Source organism: Pelophylax lessonae (assembly GCF_965119305.1).
Source record: "Pelophylax lessonae genome assembly, chromosome: 3".
In the NCBI taxonomy this organism is placed as follows: domain Eukaryota; kingdom Metazoa; phylum Chordata; class Amphibia; order Anura; family Ranidae; genus Pelophylax; species Pelophylax lessonae.
The window spans coordinates 623961859-623982084 of record NC_138770.1 but is presented as its reverse complement, the minus strand read 5'-3'; positions in this window follow the sequence as shown (position 1 = coordinate 623982084).

The window sequence follows — 20226 nt, the reverse complement described above, 5'->3', positions numbered from 1 at the left end:
AAGCACTACCTTACAATTGTTTTAAATACTAAGATACATACATTGTATATTCTTTTTTAACTTTGTTGTGTAACAAAATTCTATGATTTTATAGATTACTTTTTTACTCCATGTCCGGCCTATATAGTCCAAATTTATGTTTCTAAATCTTTATAGTAGGGATATTGGCCATAAGTGTCACAATTATGTCACCACTGTGCTAATGACTACTGGCAAAACTCACCAGTTTTGTTAGCTAATTTTTAACAAATCTGCATCCTGAAAAATCCTGATTCTGGATTTTTCTCCCTGGACTTAAAAATAAGAAAAAGATCAAATGTATAAAATTTACAACCGTGCATGTAAATGTGCTTTTAAAGTATACAAAATCTTAGAAAAACACATGCAGTATTGCAATCCTCAAAAGTTCCACTCACCTGCTCGCATTTGGCAAGTGGAAATATGTTGAGGGCGAGTATGGACAGGGACAGCAGTAAAGTCTGAATCCCCAGCTGCTTGCTTGGGGTTTCATACCGGCTGCTAACTGTCCCCTCTTTTCGTGAGGTATCCTGCCTAAACTAGGGGGTTACTCTCAAAGGCCTCCAACAGCCTAAAACTCCATCTCCATCTTCCACCTGAACTCACTCTGCCCCAGCAGGGCTGACCCAGAGTATTTGATGGGACCTGCCTCCTGCCAACCCATCTGTTGGGGGTTTGTCAGGGCCCTCAGAATACTCCAGCCAGCTCCTCCCAACTGCTTCTGGAACCTTCTCCAAGTTTCCAGCAAGCAGGGGGAGTCACCAGAGATGCTGCTGCTGAGTCATCCAGCCCTCCCTGAGTCATTTACTCGACCCAGATTAACACACAGGCTTGGCTGCCAGCCAGGCCTGGCAATTTACCTACTCTACACAAACAATCCTAACTCTAGCAACGGGGAGGGTGCTACAACTGTCATAATATTAATGTGATCCAGAGCCCATCTTACTGGCTCCAGTCTCTATGGGACCCTGAGCTGTCAGTTATAGTGTGGTCACTTTGCTGGGGGCAAAAGATTGAGCGTGCTGCCAGCTAATTACAGCAACACATACTATATATATGGCAAAATAAGGCCCAGCTCCATGCTTCCACATATTAGCATTTGTTTGCTGGGAAAGGGTTAATGTACATAGTCTGAGCACAGGTTCACTGTAAATTCTACTTGATATGTACCTTTAATCAGTCTAAAATGCACCCTTTCAAAATCTTCTTGGGGATCATACATCCAGCACAGGTTGTGTTTATCACATGAATCTGCTGGGTCATTGTGTTATTTGGCATCATGTGTAAAAAAAAAAAAAAAAAACGGACACATTTTGCTGCCATATTTATGGCTTCCACATGATGAATGAAAAAAAAAAGAGAAGTTCTGACACACAGTAATGTGTATTTATAAAGTGTGTGATTAATACACAAATTCAGAGAAAAAGTCTCACCATGACAAAGTTCACACAATCTTTACAAAGAAATGTCTGTTTTCATGACAATGCACTTTTGCACAACTCTCCGTTTGTTGTATTTATTTTCAATGTCATGGTGGATGGTAGTGGAGTGCAACAAGTAAGGCTACAAATTCATACAAAATCACATTCTGCATATGCAAGCTTTTGTGCGATGACGTGCTGTGTGCACAGGGCAGCCTATTCATTTTAATGGGTTGCCTGTATGTGAAAAATGCGGCAAAGTAGCCCATGCACCTTTCTGAGGTTTAAAAAAATGTGTGTCTGCTTTGCTGCATTTGGAGTAGGGATCGACCGATTATCGGCAAAGCCGATATATCGAGGGCCGATATGCACTTTTCCCTATATATCGGAATCGGTCCCAGAGGTTACCGATATTGCCGATACTTCGGGAAAATTTTCGTACCGGAGTGACGCCTGCAGCTAGAGGCATCACCCCGGTACCGGCGTCCATAGCCTACGGTCAGCTGTCTTGTAATGACAACCGATGCAGCCGAGAAGCCACTCGGCTGTCAATACAAAGAGCAGGAGGGGACGCCCCCCCCCCCTCCTGCCGCCTTCTGTGGCTCGCCCGGGAGGCCCGGGCAACCAGCCTGCATTGCTGCCGAAGACCCGATCAAAGACGCATTCGGGTCTCCATGCAAAAACCCAGAAGTGATGTCATGAGTGACATCACTTCCGGGTACTGTCTGCTGCCAGATTTAAAAAAAATGACAGCATTCAAAACAGCCAAACTTGGCGTTTTGAATGCTTTTAAGTGCAGAGGAGGGGTTTGGGGTCTTTTAGACCCCCAGATCCCTCCACAAATGTACCTGTCAAAAAACAAAATAAAAAAAACATTTTTTTTAAATGTACAAAAATATCGGCCAATATCGGCCAATACCGATATGCATTGGCCAAAATATTGGTATCGGCAACGAAAAACCGATATCGGTCAATCACTAGTTTAAATTGCCATTAACAATAAATGTCACCTAAGGCACCATACACTTTTTTGTTAAGTTTTCTAAACCCATTTGAAATTGCGTGATTTTGCAGTTGGGCAATCCTACTGACTCCCCTGTACTTAGTCTAATATTAGCGCTGTTATTTCACCCAGATTTCATGAATTGGATTCTTAGACATTAAAGCCCCACTTCAGGCAGGAAAAAAAATTATAACTGCAGCAATGACCTCCCTGTCAGCACAGGTGTGCTAGCAGGGAGGTCATTGGAGCCGAGATGTGCTGGGATTAGAAGTAGAAGTTTGCTAGGGGGAGGGGGGATTGGGGACATAGGTGTGCTGGAGGGGGGAGGCGTTGGAGGATCAAGGGGGGTTGTTCTGCATGTTGGTGTGGTGCTTTTAGCGCTGAAGTATGTCCTATGAAGTAGACGCAGTAATACATTGTGTCATTATATATTGTGAGCGATTAGCTCGGTGGTAGGCGTGGATGACCCCTTTGGGGGTGCGTTTTCACAGAGAGATAGCCGAGCAGTGGTTGCAAACAACACTGATTTATTCATGCAATTTACTTCACACAATTGCAAGCCTTAAAACAGCCAAAATAAAATAAAACAAAATAAATCCTTGCCACGTTGGGCGGCTACCTTCACACACACTGGAACCTATCTAATAGTCTGTCCCCAACCTACTGTTGGGCAGACTTGGCTGGTCATACAGCAGACTCTTAATAGTCCATGTTTTATCTCTCCACCACAGCACATGTTCATTTAAGCTGTTCCTTTGTTTCTTCACATTGAACACAGTTCATCTATTTCTTCCACATTGAACATGTCCCTTTTCTCTTCACATTGAGCACAGTTCATCTAATTCTTCCACATAGAAATAGTTTGTTTTCTCACCTTTGAGACGTCTTCACACTTGGTTACCCTCCTTAGCGCATATCACTTCAGGGGGTCTTCTCCCATGCTCACCAGCTTGTCAGGAGGCACACATCTGACTGTCCTCCTTCTCCCAGCCCACACGGCGACAGGAGGCAGCAGTCCTTCTCCCAGGCGTCCTCAGCGTTGGGAGGCACACATCTGTCTGCCTTCCTCTCCCAGCCCACACGGCGACAGGAGGCAGCAATCAATAGGACTTCCTTTGGACAAATTATAGAGGCCTTCATTTCCTCATTCCGAACAGCTGAAGGCCTTTCAACTTCCTTAGACAGTTCTGGCTACCTTTGCAGCCGACACCCTATAGTAATTAGTGAACTTTCCAATCCAGGTGGGAATGTGTCTCCTCCCTGTGACTACACTCCCAGATTTACCTGACTTCCTGTCACAATATATACAGTAGATATTGTTAAATGTTACTGTTTCTTCATAGATGATTGCTGTAATGTTTTCATGAGTCCTGACAAAGTTAATCTCGGCGAAACGCGTTGACACATGAAAATGTCTTTATCAACATTGATACTTGTAAAGCATATTAACATCTATCGTGTATGAACATATAAAGCTAATCTTATAAGAACTACCTTACAATTGTTGTTAATTACTAAGATGTATACATATTGTATGAGCTTTTTTTTAACTTTGTTGTGTAATATACAGTCATATATTTTATATATGACTTTTTTTACTCTGTGTCTGGCCTATATAGTCCAAATTTCTTTTTCTTTTTCTAAATCTTTATAGTACAGATGTTGGCCATGAGTGTCACAAAAATGTGGGTGGAATTGCAGGTAAAGGTATGATGGATTAGGGGGGAGGGGGTGGGATTGGAGGCATAGGTATGATGGATTAGGGGGGGAGGGGGTGGAATTGGAGGCATGGGTATGATAGATTTGGGGGAGGGGGTAAATTTGGAGGCATAGGTATCATGGATTGGGGGGAGGGGGTGGGATTGGAAGCATGGGTATGATAGATATGGGGGAGGGGGGTAGAAATGGATTCATAGGTATCATGGATTAGGGGGAAAATTGAAAGCATATATGCGCTGTATTTTTTAATGGGGGGGGGCTTTTTGGAGGCATAGGTGTGCTGAAGAGAGGAGGATGAAAGACGAGGTGTGCTGGGGGGTCGTTAAAAGCACAGGTGTGTTGGGGGGTATTGTAGACAGAGATATGTTGGGAAGAGGAATTAGAAGTAGATGTGTGCTAGGGGGAGGAGGGATTGGGGACATAGGTGTGCTGGAGAGGGGAGGGGACATAGGTGTGCTGGACAGGGGAGGCGTTAGTAGACTGGGGGAGGCGTTGAAGGTAGAGGTGTACTGGGGGAGGTGTGTGAGTTAGAGGTGTACTGGGGGAGGCATTGGAGGTAGATGTGTACTGGGGGAGGTGTTGGAGGTAGAGGTGTACTGGGGGAGGCATTGGAGGTAGAGGTGTACTGGGGGAGGTGTTGCAGGTAGAGGTGTACTGGGGGAGGCGTTGGAGGTAGAGGTGTACTGGGGGAGGCTTTGGAGGTAGAGGTGTACTGGGGGAGGCGTTGGAGGTAGAGGTGTACTGGGGGGGCATTGGAGGTAGAGGTGTACTGGGGGAGACATTGGAGGTAGAGGTGTACTGAAGGAGCCATTGGAGGTAGAGGTGTACTGGGGGAGCTATTGGAGGTAGAGGTGTACTCGGGGGGGGGCGGGGGGCGTTGGAGGTAGAGGTGTACTGGGGGTGGCGGAGGTAGAGGTGTACTGGGAGAGCCATTGGAGGTAGAGGTGTACTGGGGGAGGCGTTGTAGGTAGAGGTGTACTGGGGGAGATATTGGAGGATCAAAGGTGCTCTGTGTTCATTCCAGAGAGAACGACGGTCTGCCGTGTTTACAACAACTGACTGTTGTTCTCTCTCCACGGGGAGCGATTGGCCGGTGCCAATCGCGGCTGCTGGCCCCATGGATTGGCATCTCCACTGCCTAATGGGGGCGCCCAGGGGCACTCCCGCAAACCCATGTGCCTAAACGTCGGTATACGCAGCCAAGCCAGTCTGCTGCAGTATATCTGCGGCGGGCGATCGGCAAGTGGTTAAAGAGATGCTATGGTTGGCAGGAATAGGTTAACATTTATAGGTAATAAACTCAGAGATTGTTGATCTCGGGAATATCCAATTGAATTTTGAAGGATCAAGAAGGAATTTATTTTTCCCCTGCTGGAGAAAATTGGACCATAATTCATTTTGGGGGGGTTGCCTTCCTCTGAATCAACTGTGGGTCCAGGATTGTGTATATGGAGATTTCCATTTACTTCTTTTTTTTTTTTTCTATTGGATGGACTAGATGGATTTGTGTCTTTTTTCAGCCTAACTAACTATGTAACTAGTGAAAAACATTGAACATGTGATTTATAAAATTAATGAACAAAAAGAGCAAACATGTATTAAAGCTGTATTGAATACAGCCAGTTATAAAGCGTCTCCATGGCGCTGTGTGCGGGGAAGCTAATATTTGCTACAATGACGGTTCCTGTATATTATAATTTATTGACATTCATTGACTTTTTTAAATGTTAGTAGCAGGTTTTGGGAACATAAAGTACCAGTTAAACAGGTTTCTGTCTTCAGGACTATATTTCACATTGCTTGGAAAACAAAACATGGATTTCATCATGTCATATTTATTACTCCGTCTCGGGACTCATTCCAAATGTTGTCCTACGGTTAAACAGTTGCCTTTTTTTTTTTGCTGTGTAGATTATACTTTCTATAATGTGAGTCTGAATACAGATGTTATATATTGTGGAAGTGTGAGGACATTTTAATCAACTTTATGAGTTCTTGTTTAACCCCCAATAAGGGTGGAAGAAATGTTATGAGTAGGTCGTTTTATCCTGTGAATTGTTGCTTGGCTCAATTTTCTTCTGTCCTCCTCAATAGATATCTCCTGGGCCTTGTGGTTGGAAGGAGACAGAGCTTTGACCTCATGCAACAATTTCTGTAAATTTACCACTACATAAATATAACCACATAAAAAGTTAATGAAAAATGTATACAGAATGTTAGAAAGATTTGAGTAATAAAATCTTTGGTGAGTTAATAGATCATCTTCATTCATAAAAATACAGGGTAGTAATGAAAAGACCCCAGACATTGTACATAGTTACATAGTTAGTCAGGTTGAAAAGAGACACAAGTCCATCTGGCTCAACCAATAAAAAAAAAAAAAAAAAGTAATGAAAACCCAACCATACAATCCCATACACACAATCCTATACCCACAGCTGATCCAGAGGAAGGCAAAAAAAATCCCCAGCAAAGTATGATCCAATGTGCTACAGCAGGGGAAAAATATTCTTCCTGTTCCCCCGAGAGGCAATCGGATTTTCCTTGGAGCAAGTTTACCTATAAATATTATTTAATAATATATATATATATATATATATATATATATATATATATATATGTATATAATATTTAAAATATTGTATGAATTGTAATTAATTAATCAACCCAACAGTAGGGGTAAAATTTAAACCTTTAGAAAATGAGTGGAGTGACATCTGCAAAATTACTAATTGTACAGTTTGGGAAAAAATGCTCAAGTGGAAATTTTTCAGTTTTCTTGATTGAAAAGCTTAAAGCGTTGGTAACCTTTTAAAAAAAAAAAATTGATCCTGTTCCTTTAAAGCATTAATAACAGCACAGTGCTTGTTCTGTGTAATTTGGCCCTTTGTATAATCTAAAATACCTGGATGATCATGCCTGGCGCTGCCCTCCCTTTATACTTAGCATTGTTTAACATGGCTGCTGAGCCCTGACACCATGGTCAGTTTACGTGCCTCCATCATCCGCTTTACACGAACAGTAAATATATATAAAAAATTAACAGGAAATTTTTATTTGAATATACAAAATATTAAAATACATTATTTGATCTACATCGACCAGCAAATTGAGCAAATGATACAATATTTACAAAAATGCATAACCATTGCTGGAACGGTTATGCATTTTTGTAAATATTGTATTATTTGCTCAATTTTCTGATCGATGTAGATCAAATAATGTATTTTAATATTTTGTATATTCAAATAAAAATTTCCTGTTCATTTTTTATATGTATTTACTGTTTGTGTCTTATATAAATATACGCATACGCAGTTACTCAGTGAGGCACATTTAAATCCTCCTTGGTATAGCTCTACCAATTTTTTGGTTTATCTATACCCCCCTCTTTTCTTTGCACATACTCTTTAAACTTGTTTTTCTGAGTCTCACTGTAACATTGTTTTTATTGCTTGTTGATCCTGCCATCAGATCCTTTATTGTTCATTCTGCAGTGAAATTGCACGGCAGCGTTGTCAATCTGTGGACAAGGTGGCCATAGATGGACAATTCGTTTACAATTAACTTAATATAAGAGGCAAACACATTAAAGCTTTATACCAGCTAACAATTTTTAGGAAGTTACAGCAGTAGGTATTTTTTGCTTTTGGAAGATTAAAGGCTAAGTTCACCTTTTCCAGAAAATAGCCAATGCAGTCAGGGGCCTCAGTAGGCAATAAAAAAATGTGCAGCTTTGTAAAATGTGTATTCATTTTATTGTCATACTTATAGGATAGTTGGGTCCTCTAGAAGCCTGGACAAAACTACTCCCAGAAAACATCCCCACATCCTGCCTTGGTGCTAGAACATGAAAAACATTTCACTTCTATAATGCTGGGAGTGAGCGCCAATTGGTTTTCATCTCCTAGCACCAAGGCAGGAGATGGGGGTTGCTATCTGTTAGTTTTTTGTCCAGGCTTCCAGAGGACCCAAATGGCCTACAGGCAGGACAAAAACATTAATGAAGTTAAGTTACAGAGATTAAAAAAAAAAGTTCTCCTTTGGGGAATCCTCTACTAATTAATTTAATTACAGGGGATAATCCAATGATGTGTGTGTATAATCTCTATACAGCACAATCTGTATCTTTGTCCCTTTTACATTTTAGAAAACAATAGGGATGAGAAAAATTAGGAGTTTTTATTTCCGTGCAAATCTGACAAAAATGTAGGAAAAAATAAGGTGATTTTAAAGGTTATAGTGAGCTTGAACTGGCTCCTAAAGGTAACAGAAGCTTATTTTAACTATCTTGGACTTGGCCCCTCATTAGTCTCATAATTATTTATTTATTTTTTAAAAAGAAAAAATAAATAAACAAAAATAAAAAAGCAAAAACAAAAATTAAAGTGCCACACAAATTTCAAAGCAAATAACCAAAAGAAAACACAAATACAAAGAACACTAATGAAATAAACTAACCTACGTTAAATAAACCCCCTCCTCCCAAAAAAATTAAAAAAAAAAACAATAAATAAAAAAATAAAGGATTTCTTTTATATTGCCAAGGTATCTCAAGAAGTTAAACTAAGAGTATTGCCTTTTGTGAAATTTTACCAATGGCGAATTCAGTTTTAAATCCCTCTGCTCATCCTTAGAAATTAACTGGGTAATACTGCTTGTGTTTTAATATGTATGTGATAATATATCCCCTGCTAAAAGCCCAATTACAGCTCATTTTAATTTTTTTTCTTTTGGGTGGGGAGGAGAGAGAAGTAGTAAAGAATTCGATCTTTTGTCCGATTTTTATTGTAAAAATAGAGTGCAGAAAGCTTGGAATATCTGTTGAGTTTCTATTGCTGTCTGTGTCTTCCTTTATTTATTTCCTGGTAAAAGTGGCCAGACATTTATGTCACCAATCTTGGTATGACTATATTCGTTATGGGTAGTATGATGATTATTAATTCATCATCAATTGAAATATATTATGTTCTGCACTTTGTGATTGAAGATATTGATTCAAAATATGGTCTATCCAAAGTGATCCACTAAAATGAATCAATTTGTATTACAATTGATTCTTTGACATACACACAGATATTTATTCAATTAATCTGAAGCAATTAATAACATTTTGGCAGAGGTGAAACCAATCAAGAATTCACTAAATCAATGTAATTATTATTATTATTATTATTATAATACAGGGTTTATATAGTGCCAACAGTTTACGCAGCGCTTTACAATATAAAAGAGAGACAATACAGTTACAATACAATAAAATATAATAGGGTTAAGAGGGCCTTTCAGCTCAGATTTTTTTCATTCGGTTTGATTGTATGAATAAATGAATAAATGAATGATCATATCTAAACGTGTGTGTCCACCATCATTTTTTGTTCCTTGTCCCCGGATAACAAAAAGAGTAAATGTGGGGTAAAAGTGTAAAAGTAAGAGTAAAAGTGGGGTCACAGAAAGAAATATAACAACCTAATTATTCTCTCATCCATCCAAAACGAAATGAACAATTGTGCCTGGAATTGGGCTTTAATCAGAAAGACATTAGAGGCCTATTAATAGGGGTTAAAAAAAAAAAAAAAAATGGTTAATTTGTGTGGTTTTCCCCTTTTGTTCTATTACATTATTTACTATTTTTAAAAGCCAATTTGAGGGTTGAATACACACTTTTCTTTTATTTCGTTTGATGTAATCTATTGAACCTGTTATTTCATAAGAAAAAATTGCAGGATTAGTACAGTACTGTATTGCATGGCCATTTACTTGTAGTTCAAGCCTCAACCTTTTCCTTTGTGTAAGCTTGTGGCTGTCGGTTTATTTTGTCAGGTTGTTTTTTTTCTTTTTTGCTGATTTTCTTTATAAAAATTCAGTAATTTCGTTCTCATCTACAAAACGCTACTTCACTGATTTTCTTTTTACCTCTCCTGCGAACCACAGCTTCACTGAAAAACCTGGTTTAGTTTGCAACCTTTCTATGGCCTCATTTAGAGTCGGTTCACACTAATCCGACTCGTAGTCACCCTGACTTCGGGCGACTAATGAAGTCGCCCGTGCAGCTCGACTTCGGCGCTGCTTGCAACGACTTCTCATAATAGAAGTCAATGCAAGTCGCTCTGACTTTGCAAAAAAAAAGTGCAGGAACCTTTTTCTAAGTCGAAGCAACTTGAGTCTCTCTGATTAGAACGGTTCCATTGCACAGCACTGGAAGCTACTTGTCAGGCGACCGAGTCGCCTGACAAATCGGATCAGTGTGAACCGGCAGTTATTAGAGCCTCTTGTATTTGTTTTATATAATTGTGTTTAAATGCAAACTGTACATTTTCCAAATACATTCAGGCCAGTGTTAATTTTGTCGACTAAAACCGACTAAAATGTTTTCGTCGACTAAATGAACACAATTTTAGTCGACTAAAATACGACTAAAACTAAACCAATTCAGATGACTAAAGTACGACTAAAACTAAAATGGCATTTTAGTCTTAAGACTAAAATACGACTAAAACTAAAATGGCATTTTAGTCATAAGACTATAACTAAAACTAAATTGAAATTTGCTGCCAAAATTAACACTGGTGTAGTGCTGTGCTAGTGCATGCTCAAAGCTTAATACCATAAATAATAACATATTCGATTTTTCACTCCAGGACCAGCAGTAGTATATAATGAGTTTGGAAATTGTAGAGAAATGCTTAAATAATGCATTACAAATTACAATTGAACTACACCCATTCGATTATAGATGACTAAAATGAGTTTTAGTCGACTAAAATGAAGGATATTTTAGTCGACTAAAATGTACCGGAGTTTTAGTCGACTAAATACGACTAAAACTAAAACACTTGCAGAAGACTAAAATGGGACTAAAACTAAAATGCCATTTTAGTCCTAAGACTAAGACTGAAACTAAATTGAAATTTGCTGCCAAAATTAACACTGATTCAGGCTCCATGCACACTAATGTTTTTTAAGCTCCTAGAAGCTGTTATTAGCATTTTTTCTGCTCCTAGAAGCTAAATAGTGTTATTCTATGTGTCCATGCACACTACTTTAGGCTATTAGCATTTTTTGAGCTTCAGCATGTAGGAGCAGAAAATAAATTGTTTTTGTAGAGTTTCTTGGAGCATTTTTCCAGCAGAAAAAAAGCTAAATGCTCCTAACTGCTTCTAAATGCTACTAAAATGTTACTAACCACTTTTTTCTTTTTTTTCAGCTTTTTTTTATTGTTTTCTTCATGTACTGCAAAAACACTAATAAAATGCTCCCAAAAACTTCTAAAAGCTTCTAAAATGCTACTAGAAGCTGGCACAAAAATGCTTTTATCAGCATTTTTCATCCAGCATTTTGTTCTAGCTTTTTCTGAGTTTATGGAAAATGCTGGTGTGCACGGAGCCACAGGGTAACGAATCTGCAAAGATTTCTGTTTTTTTTAAATGCAATTAAACTGAATGCACCTGAACGCTAGTAAGTTCCCAGCGTGTCTAAAATTATTACATGTAAAAAATACTTGAAATTGTGTTTATGTTATTGCCCATACAGGGCAGCCATGACGTGGGACAGCCCATACACATGTAGGGGGCCCGGGCATTCCGAGGGGCCCGGCCGCCCAGGCCCCAACCAACGAGAATGAGTTGTTGCTGCTGTAGTAACTAGCAATTGCTAAAGCAGGGCGGCTGCAGAGTAAGGCTCGATTTCCACTAGTGCGGCTACGAAGTCGTGCTACTTCTAGCGCAACTTCGTAGCTAACGTTGTTTGCGGCTTTCAGTGAGACTTGTCCCTCATTATAGAGGGAAGTCGCACTGAAGCCGGCTCAAAAGTAGTGCACAAACTACTTTTGAAGTCGCCGCAACTCAAGACGCGGCAGTGGAAACGGGCCACATTGAAAACAATGGCTTTTGACTTGCTGTGCGACTTGACATGTGTCAAGTCGCACAGCAAGTCGCACTAGTGGAAACCGAGCCTAAACCAATGCAGCTGTCTCTGTCCTCTGAAGGGATTGCGATGTCTCTTTGCTGAAAATATGGGGCTGCCTCTTTGCTGCATTGGGAGGTCTCTTTGCTGAATATATGACGTCGTCTCTTTACACGATTGGGATGTCTCTTTGCTGAATATATGACACTGTCTCTGTGTTGGATTGGGATGTCTCTTTGCTGAATGAATGAGGCTGCCTCTTTACTGGATTGGGATGTCTCTTTGCTGAATATATGAGGCTGTCTCTTTACTGCATTGAGATGTCTCTTTGCTGAATATATGAGGCCCTCTCTGTGCTGGTCTGGGATGTCTCTTTGCTGAATATATGGGGATGTCTCTTTACTGCATTGGGATGTCTCTTTGCTGAATATTTGAGGCCATCACTTTGTTAGATTTAGATGTCTCTTTGCTAAATATATATGAGGATGTCTCTTTGCTGGTCTGGGATGTCTCTTTGCTGAATATATGGGGATGTCTCTTTGCTGGATTGGATTCATTTTCATGTATTAAGTTGTAAGAGTGTTAAAAAAGAAGTGGGTGCACTGAAGGACTCGGTGGGACGGCCAGAGGGCGGGCCCTGCTGAACGTTGGTGGTCAGGCCTGGAGGGGCCCAAGCTTAAAGCTGTGTAAGGGGCCCCAACATTTCTGATGGCTGCCCTGTGCCCATGTAAAGGAGCCCTGTTGTGGAGAAGTTGTTTTTTTTCTTTCTTGCAAATGATTAGGTTTTGTTTGCAAAGTCCTTTTTCAATTAGTTTCACTTCAGTCATTAAAGTGATTGTAAAGTTTTTTTTATTTTTAAATACCAAACACGTTATACTTACTTTCTCTGTGCAGTTGGTTTTGCACAGAGCAGCCCGGATCCTCCTCTTCTCAGGTCCCTCTTCTGTGCTCCTGGCCCCTCCCTCCATAGCAGCTTGCTATGGGGGCACAGGGCCGAGCCGCAGCTCTGTGTGCCCATTCAGACACGGAGCTACAGTTTGGCCCTGTCACCTCTCTCTCCTTATTGGTTAACTGACTTTGATTGACAGTCGCATGAGCCAATGGCGCCGTGGCTGTGTCCCAGCCAATCAGGAGCGAGAGTACCGGATGGCTGAGGGACTCCTGGACATCGCTGAATAGAGAGGGGGCTTAGGTAAGTATTGGGGGTGCTGGGGATGGGGGGGGGGGCTGCTACACACAGGAGGCTTTTTATCTTAATGCATTAGAATACTAGGTACGTGATCCAGCCTTGCCACCGTAGGCAAGAGGTTGAAGTGGAACTAAATGTAAACAAAACAGACAGGATTTTAATTGCAGAAGAAACATGCAATGTTTCCTCTGAAACAAAGTATTATTTGCAGTCATCTGCCAAATGTACACTGAGCTGCACATGCACATCTTAGTTTATATTCTGACACACTGGCAGTGTGCCGAAATGACTTCATTCCTGCGCATGCGTGAGAGTGACATCATCCCACGCCGGCCAATCAAAACATTCGGGGAGAAGATGGCAGCGAGGGACCTCGTACATACCGCCCAACTTTTTCAGCATGGGAACGAGGGACACCTATTAGCAAAAGTATGTAGGCATAGGACAAACCCCCTGCCACGCCCCCTTAAAGGAAACTTATACAAAAATAAATAAATGGGTAAACCCACAAGTGCTTTTTTTTTTTTTTTTTTTTTTTTACCACTATTATTCAATACAAAAGGGGGGTATAGGAATATGGACTTTGATGGCATAACACAACCTTACAGAGGACTTCAGATATTTTAACAAATATACACTTTTTATTTTAATACCTTCAAAAACAATGAATTATAAAAAGACAAATACATTCAAGATTTTTTTATGCACCTGTACCGATGTCCTAAATATTAGATGTCATTGCCCAAAAGTGATTCATTGTAGATTTAATCCCTTTAAACTGGGAAATTCCTGTGTATCAGTGTTGATGGGCAACCAACATCATGGCAACAAGTCCAATATGGGGGTACAGTCAGCCCGACATGTTTCGTGCCCAATCTGCGCTTCTTCAGGGGCTCATTACCATACACATCATTTCTAAAAACAATGAAGACCAGGAATCGCTTGTTTGACTGTTGGTAGTCTTTTCATAGGCATCAATCATTGGATTATATTAGTCTATGAGGGGTTCCAATAGTATATGTATTTTTAAAGGCTTGGACCAGCCATTGTTTTAAAGGTGTTACCTAAGATACCAAATAGCAGACACAGATGAGCAGTTCTTAGCCAGATATAATTCCTGTATAAATGTGGTATATTGCCAGGTTCCGCCCCACCATGCGGATGGCTCCCCAGTCAGTGTCAATGTGGCTAATCACTCTGCATTCCTGCTAGTACCGCTTCCATCCGCTAATGACGCCAATTTAACACTTTATCACTATTATTGCTTTATACTGACTTTTGAAATGTATAAACATCAGCAATTTGGAAATCGGATGAAAGGTTTAGCACTGGAAAACACTTTTTTAAAGATAAAAAGTGCATTTTATATACAACCATACAAATCAGGGACAAATGAGGAGGAATGAGGGACGTTGTTCCAAATCAGGGACAGTCCCTCAAAATCAGGGACAGTCCTGCGAAATCAGGGACAGTCCCTCAAAATCCGGGACGGTCCCTGGAAATCAGGGACAGTCCCTCAAAATCAGGCACAGTCCCTGGAAATCAAGGACAGTCCCTCGAATTCAGGCACAGTCCCAGGAAATCAAGGACAGTCCCTCGAAATCCGGGACGGTTAATAGCTATGGGCTCATGGGCGTCAGACTGATGGAACTCAGGTGAGTATGTGTGTTTTAGTTCCAACAACAGAAAAAAAAAAAAGAAACTAACAGGAGTCAGCTGTTATCTATAGAAAAAAAGAAATAAATGGGGCTTTTGCATAAAGTTTAAACACGTGAACAGACATTGAAGGCTTCAGACTCTAATGTACAAATAGACATGATGATAGTCATAGATACGATCGACAGATGTAGATATGGAGGGAGAGGCAGGGGGGGGGGGCGGGGGGAGGGGGGGTGAATTCCTTACTAAAACTAGATTCTAAACCCACGATATAACACGCATTACAGAGTGCATTCATTTTCACAACGCAGATCAATCGATCGTTCTGTATAAACAATGAGACCGTACACAGCATGTTCCAGTTTCAGGACGTATAATTTACAGGAACCGGCAGTTAATAGAGGAGGTATATGGATGGAAAATAATATATGAAGGGTGACACTGTCTACATTGTAAGATTAGTGAAGACCACAAACTGCTTTCCTGATATTACCGAATAATACTTTTCATGTTTCAATCATCCAGACGCAGCATCAGCCTTACAGTTCTGCAAATTGAGAAACGAAAGTACTTTCATTTCTAAGGAAAGCTCCTCTGCATCTCTGAAATACTAAACTCAGAGAGCCGTGCCGCTATATTTAGATGGTTTAAAGGTTGACTCTGCTAAGATTGGAGGAATGGGAAGAATTTCTTGAACTTAAACTAATAAAGATAAAGTAGAATGTAAACCCTGAGTGACTGACATTGTGGGGTTGAGCATTTTCACATTGCTTCGCAGCAAAACCCATATGCGTTATTGTCACGTTTTTTTACGTGCTTTTGGGACATTGCATTAAATTTATCACAACGCATAGTTTTGATGAGTTTTGGTTTCCATTCATTTCAATGGGGAGGTGCATTTTTGGTGCGTTTTTATAACTGGCCGAAAAGGCAGCAAGTAGGATTTTTTTGAATGCAACTAAAGTGCAACTGACCAGTGTGAAGAGCTGCATAGGATATAAAGGGATGCATTTTTCATCCATTTTTTTCCACTTTAAGAGCCGGTTCACACTAGGGCGACTCAAATTCTCCCTGACTTTGAGCCACCCCGTGGAGCACGACTTCATCTCGGCTTGCAAATGACATAATAGAAGTCAATGCAAGCCGCTCTGATGTCGCCCCAAAGTAGTGCAGGAACCTTTTTCTAAGTCAGAGTGACTTGAGTCGCTCTGATTAGAACGGTTCCATTGCACAGAATGGAGAACGACTTGTCAGGCGACCAAGTCGCCTGACAAGTCGTGGCAGTGTGAACCGGGTCTTAAGCCTAAGAGCCGGTTCACACTGGGGCGACTCAAAGTCACCCCGACTTTGAAGCGGCCCGTGCAGCACGACTTTATCGCGGCTTGCAAACGACTTCTCTAATAGAAGTCAATGCAAGCCACTTCGAAGTCGCCCCCAAGTAGTGAAGGAACCTTTTTCTAAGTCGGAGCGACTTGAGTTGCTCTGATTAGAACGGTTCCATTGCACAGAATGGATCGCGACTTGTCATGAAGTTGTGGCAGTGTGAACCGGCTCATAGGTCCTTTCACACGGGTCCATTCGTCGACGGAGTCCGTTCTGCTCAGCGGGGAAACGATCCACCGATCCCCGCTCAGCAGGCAGATGACAGCTCTGTCTCATTCCCCGCTGTCAGATTCCCCGCTCTCCTCTATGGGGAGATTGGAGGAGAACGGACTGTCTGTCCATTCTCATCCGATCCCATTCGATCCGATCCGGTAGACGGATGGAAAATAGGGTTTCCATCCGTCCAGATTTCACGGACAGGATCGGATTGGATAGCAGTGTGTGTCAGCGGACATGTCACCGCTGACATCCACTGCCCCATAGGGATGCATGGAGCATCCGATCCGGTCCGCCTGAAAAACTGACAGACAGATCGGATCGCCTGTGTGAAAGGGGCCTTAGTTCACACTGAATGCGGGTTTGAAGTTGTGCCAGTTCAGCTGAACTCCCACAATTTCAAACAGGCACTTCAGTCTGACTTTTGGGGGCGATTTGAGGGACATCTGCGCAGCTTCATGCACAGATATCTATTAAAATCGCCCCCGAAGTTGCCAAAAGTAGTGCAGGAACTACTTTTGGGAATCGGCGCGGTGCCGCAAAGCCGGCATTGCACCAATTCGGACAGTGCCATTGCTGGCAGTAGGCTCTAATTTGGCATGCGATTTTACATGTCTGAATGGAGGCTAAGGCTGGGTTCACACTTGTGCGATGCCAGACATCGCCTGTGATTCGCACCACATTGCTGTATGGCTGAAATCAGATCACATTCGCATTCTCACCAAAATAGTACAGAACCTTTTTTGGGTCCGCACTGGAATTAGATTGCATGGGTGTTCACACTTATGCGATCCGATTCCTGCACCTTTTGACAGTTCACTATGATCTGCAAAATGATCTGGGGGTGTCATTAACCACTTTACCACCAGAGGATTTTGCTGTCTTACGTCCAGGCCACTTTTTGCGATTCGGCACTGTGCGACTTTAACTGACAATTGCGCGGTCATGCAACGCCATACCCAAATAAAATTTACGTCCTTTTTTTCCCACAAACAGAGCTTTCTTTTGGTGGTATTTGATCACCTGTGCGATTTTTACTTTTTGTGCTATAAACAAAAAAATAACGACAATTTTGAAAAAATAACAATATTTTTCACATTTTTTTATATGAAATTCCCCCCCAAAAAAATGTAAAAATCTATTTTTTTTTTAAATTTTCGACCAATTTGTTTTCTGCTACATATTTTTGGTAAAAAAAAATTGCAATAAGCGTATTTTGATTGGTTTGCGCAAAAGTTATTGCGTTTACTAACTAAGGGAAAGATTTCTGTAGTTTTTGGTGGGTTTTTTTTTTAACGAGTAATGGTGGCGATCTGCGATTTTTTTTGCGGGACTGCAACATTGCGGCGGACAGATTGGACCATTGACTGACATTTTTGACACTTTTTGGGTTACCAGTGACATTACTACAGTAATCAGTGCTATAAATATGCACTGTTACTGTAAAAATGACACTGGCAAGGGAGGGGTTAATTTTATTGGAGAGGGAGGGGTTAATGTATGCCTGGTGCTTACTAACGTGTGTGGGGGGAGGTGACTGAGTCACACAAGGACAGATCGCATGTTCAGCTATGCTGAACCCTGCAATCTGTCACTGCCTGTCACTTAGGAGATCCGCCCGCTTGTGTTTACACAAGCAGGCGGATCTCCACACTAGATCCCCGACGATCGGGGAAGAGCAGCGGCGACCGCCGCCGCTCCTCCCCTGGCCCGACTCCCGCTGTGAGTGAATACAGCTTGAGCGAGCCTCTGGCGGCGCGCGCGCGCCGCCGAGAAGGGGGAGTGTCTGCCGACGTAGGTCTACATCGTCAGACCTACAAGAGCCACTTTGCCGCAGTACAGCTCTAATGAGCAGACGGCAAGTGGTTAACTTTACATTGACACCCCCAGCGGTTTGCAGATCTCAGTGTGAACCAGTATGCGATTCAGGTGCGATGCGGGGACCGGCACGGATTTTCAGGGTTTCCCGCATCGCACTAGTGTGAAGCGGGACTTAAAATTGAAGAACTGAACAAAAGCGGATCGGTGTGAAAGCAGTCTTACTAAAACTAGAGAGTGTAATATCTGACAGAATCTTGAATTAGCTGAAGTTAGAAGCTGATTGGCTGCCATGCACAGCGTCACCAGATTTTGTGGTCTCCAGTGTTAGTAAATGAACCTTTGTGTTTGCTAAGTCATTTGTATCAGAAATTGCTATTTTTCTATTTTGGAAAATACTGTTTTCGCTATATTTCATGCTTTATTTACAATACATCTCAGCTGATCTGCTGCAGCCTATTTGCAGCCGCCTTCTGTCAACGTATATACTCTAGTAATGGTTGCATTTTCATGCTTAGAGTAGAACTATAGGCAAAACTTCATTTTGGATAGAGCAAGGGAGGGTTATAACCCCTGTCAGATTATTTTTTTTTTCACCATCTGTGTCCCATTTCCCTTCACTCCCTGTCTCATAGCCAAACAAAAAGTAAAAGGAAATCCTGCAAATTAAGGGAATTCCTTGGGGACCCCCAAGGTTACCAGAACTAGTGTCCCCATTGGAAGAGTTCCCCTCTATTACTTCTCTGGGGAAAACCAAAAATGTGAGATTTTCTTTTACTTTTACTTTCAATGATAATAGTAAACAGGACAAATAGAGAGGGAGAATCACCTTAACAGGGGCACAGACAGCAATAAAACCTGACAGGTGTTCTAACCCCTCTCCACGCTATACAAAACAAAAAAAAAAGTTTTAACTTTAGTTATACTTTAAGCACTTGCCGACCGCCCGCCGCAGTTTTACTGCGAAAGGCTGGCTCAGCTGCGCAAATCGACGTAGGCATACGTCGCTTCCCGGGAGTGGTGCTGGGGGGCGAGCGCGCGCCGCTACTAGGCAGCGGGGATGCCGATCCATGGGACCAGCAGCCGCAATTGCCGCTGGGCACCCGCGATCGCTCCCCGCTGAGAGAGAAGGACAGTCGGCTGTTGGTAAACACAGCTGACCCTTCTTCTCTCTGAAATGATCACAGAGACCTGTGATCCTTCTATATAGGATCACAGATCTCTATGATCATTTTACATGTCCCTCCCGCTACAGTTAGAAAACACCCCTCTAGGCTCACAAGTAATCCTTTGATCACCCCTAGGTTAACCCCTTTGCTGCCAATGCCATTATTACAGTAACAATGCATATTTTTAGCACTGATTACTGTAGTAATGTCACTGATGCCCCCAAAAGTGTCAAAAGTGTCAGTTAGGGGTCCAATCTGTCCGCTGCAATGTCGCAGTCCCACTAAAAATCACTGATCGCTGCCATTACTAGTAAAAAAATAAATAAATAAATAAATAAAAATGACATAAATCTTTCCCCTTGTTTGTAGACGCGATAACTTTTACGCAAAGCAATCAAAATACGCTTATTGTGATTTTTTTTTTTTTTTACCAAAAATATGTAGCAGAAAACAAATTGGCCTAAAAGGATTACAAAATGTGAAATTTGTATATCCTATATTTTATTGTATTCTATTTTGTATGTATTGCACCCTGCACTCATTGTGCACACGACAATAATAATGTTTTCATTATATGTTTGCATTTTTTCGAGTCCTGATTAGAATTAGCCTGCCTATGTTACGCCCCTTGTTACCATAAAAGTACAATTGTAATATGAATGTGATACCTACATAATCATGTGTAAAAAAACCTTCAATTGCGTCAAATAAAAGAGAACAGTTATT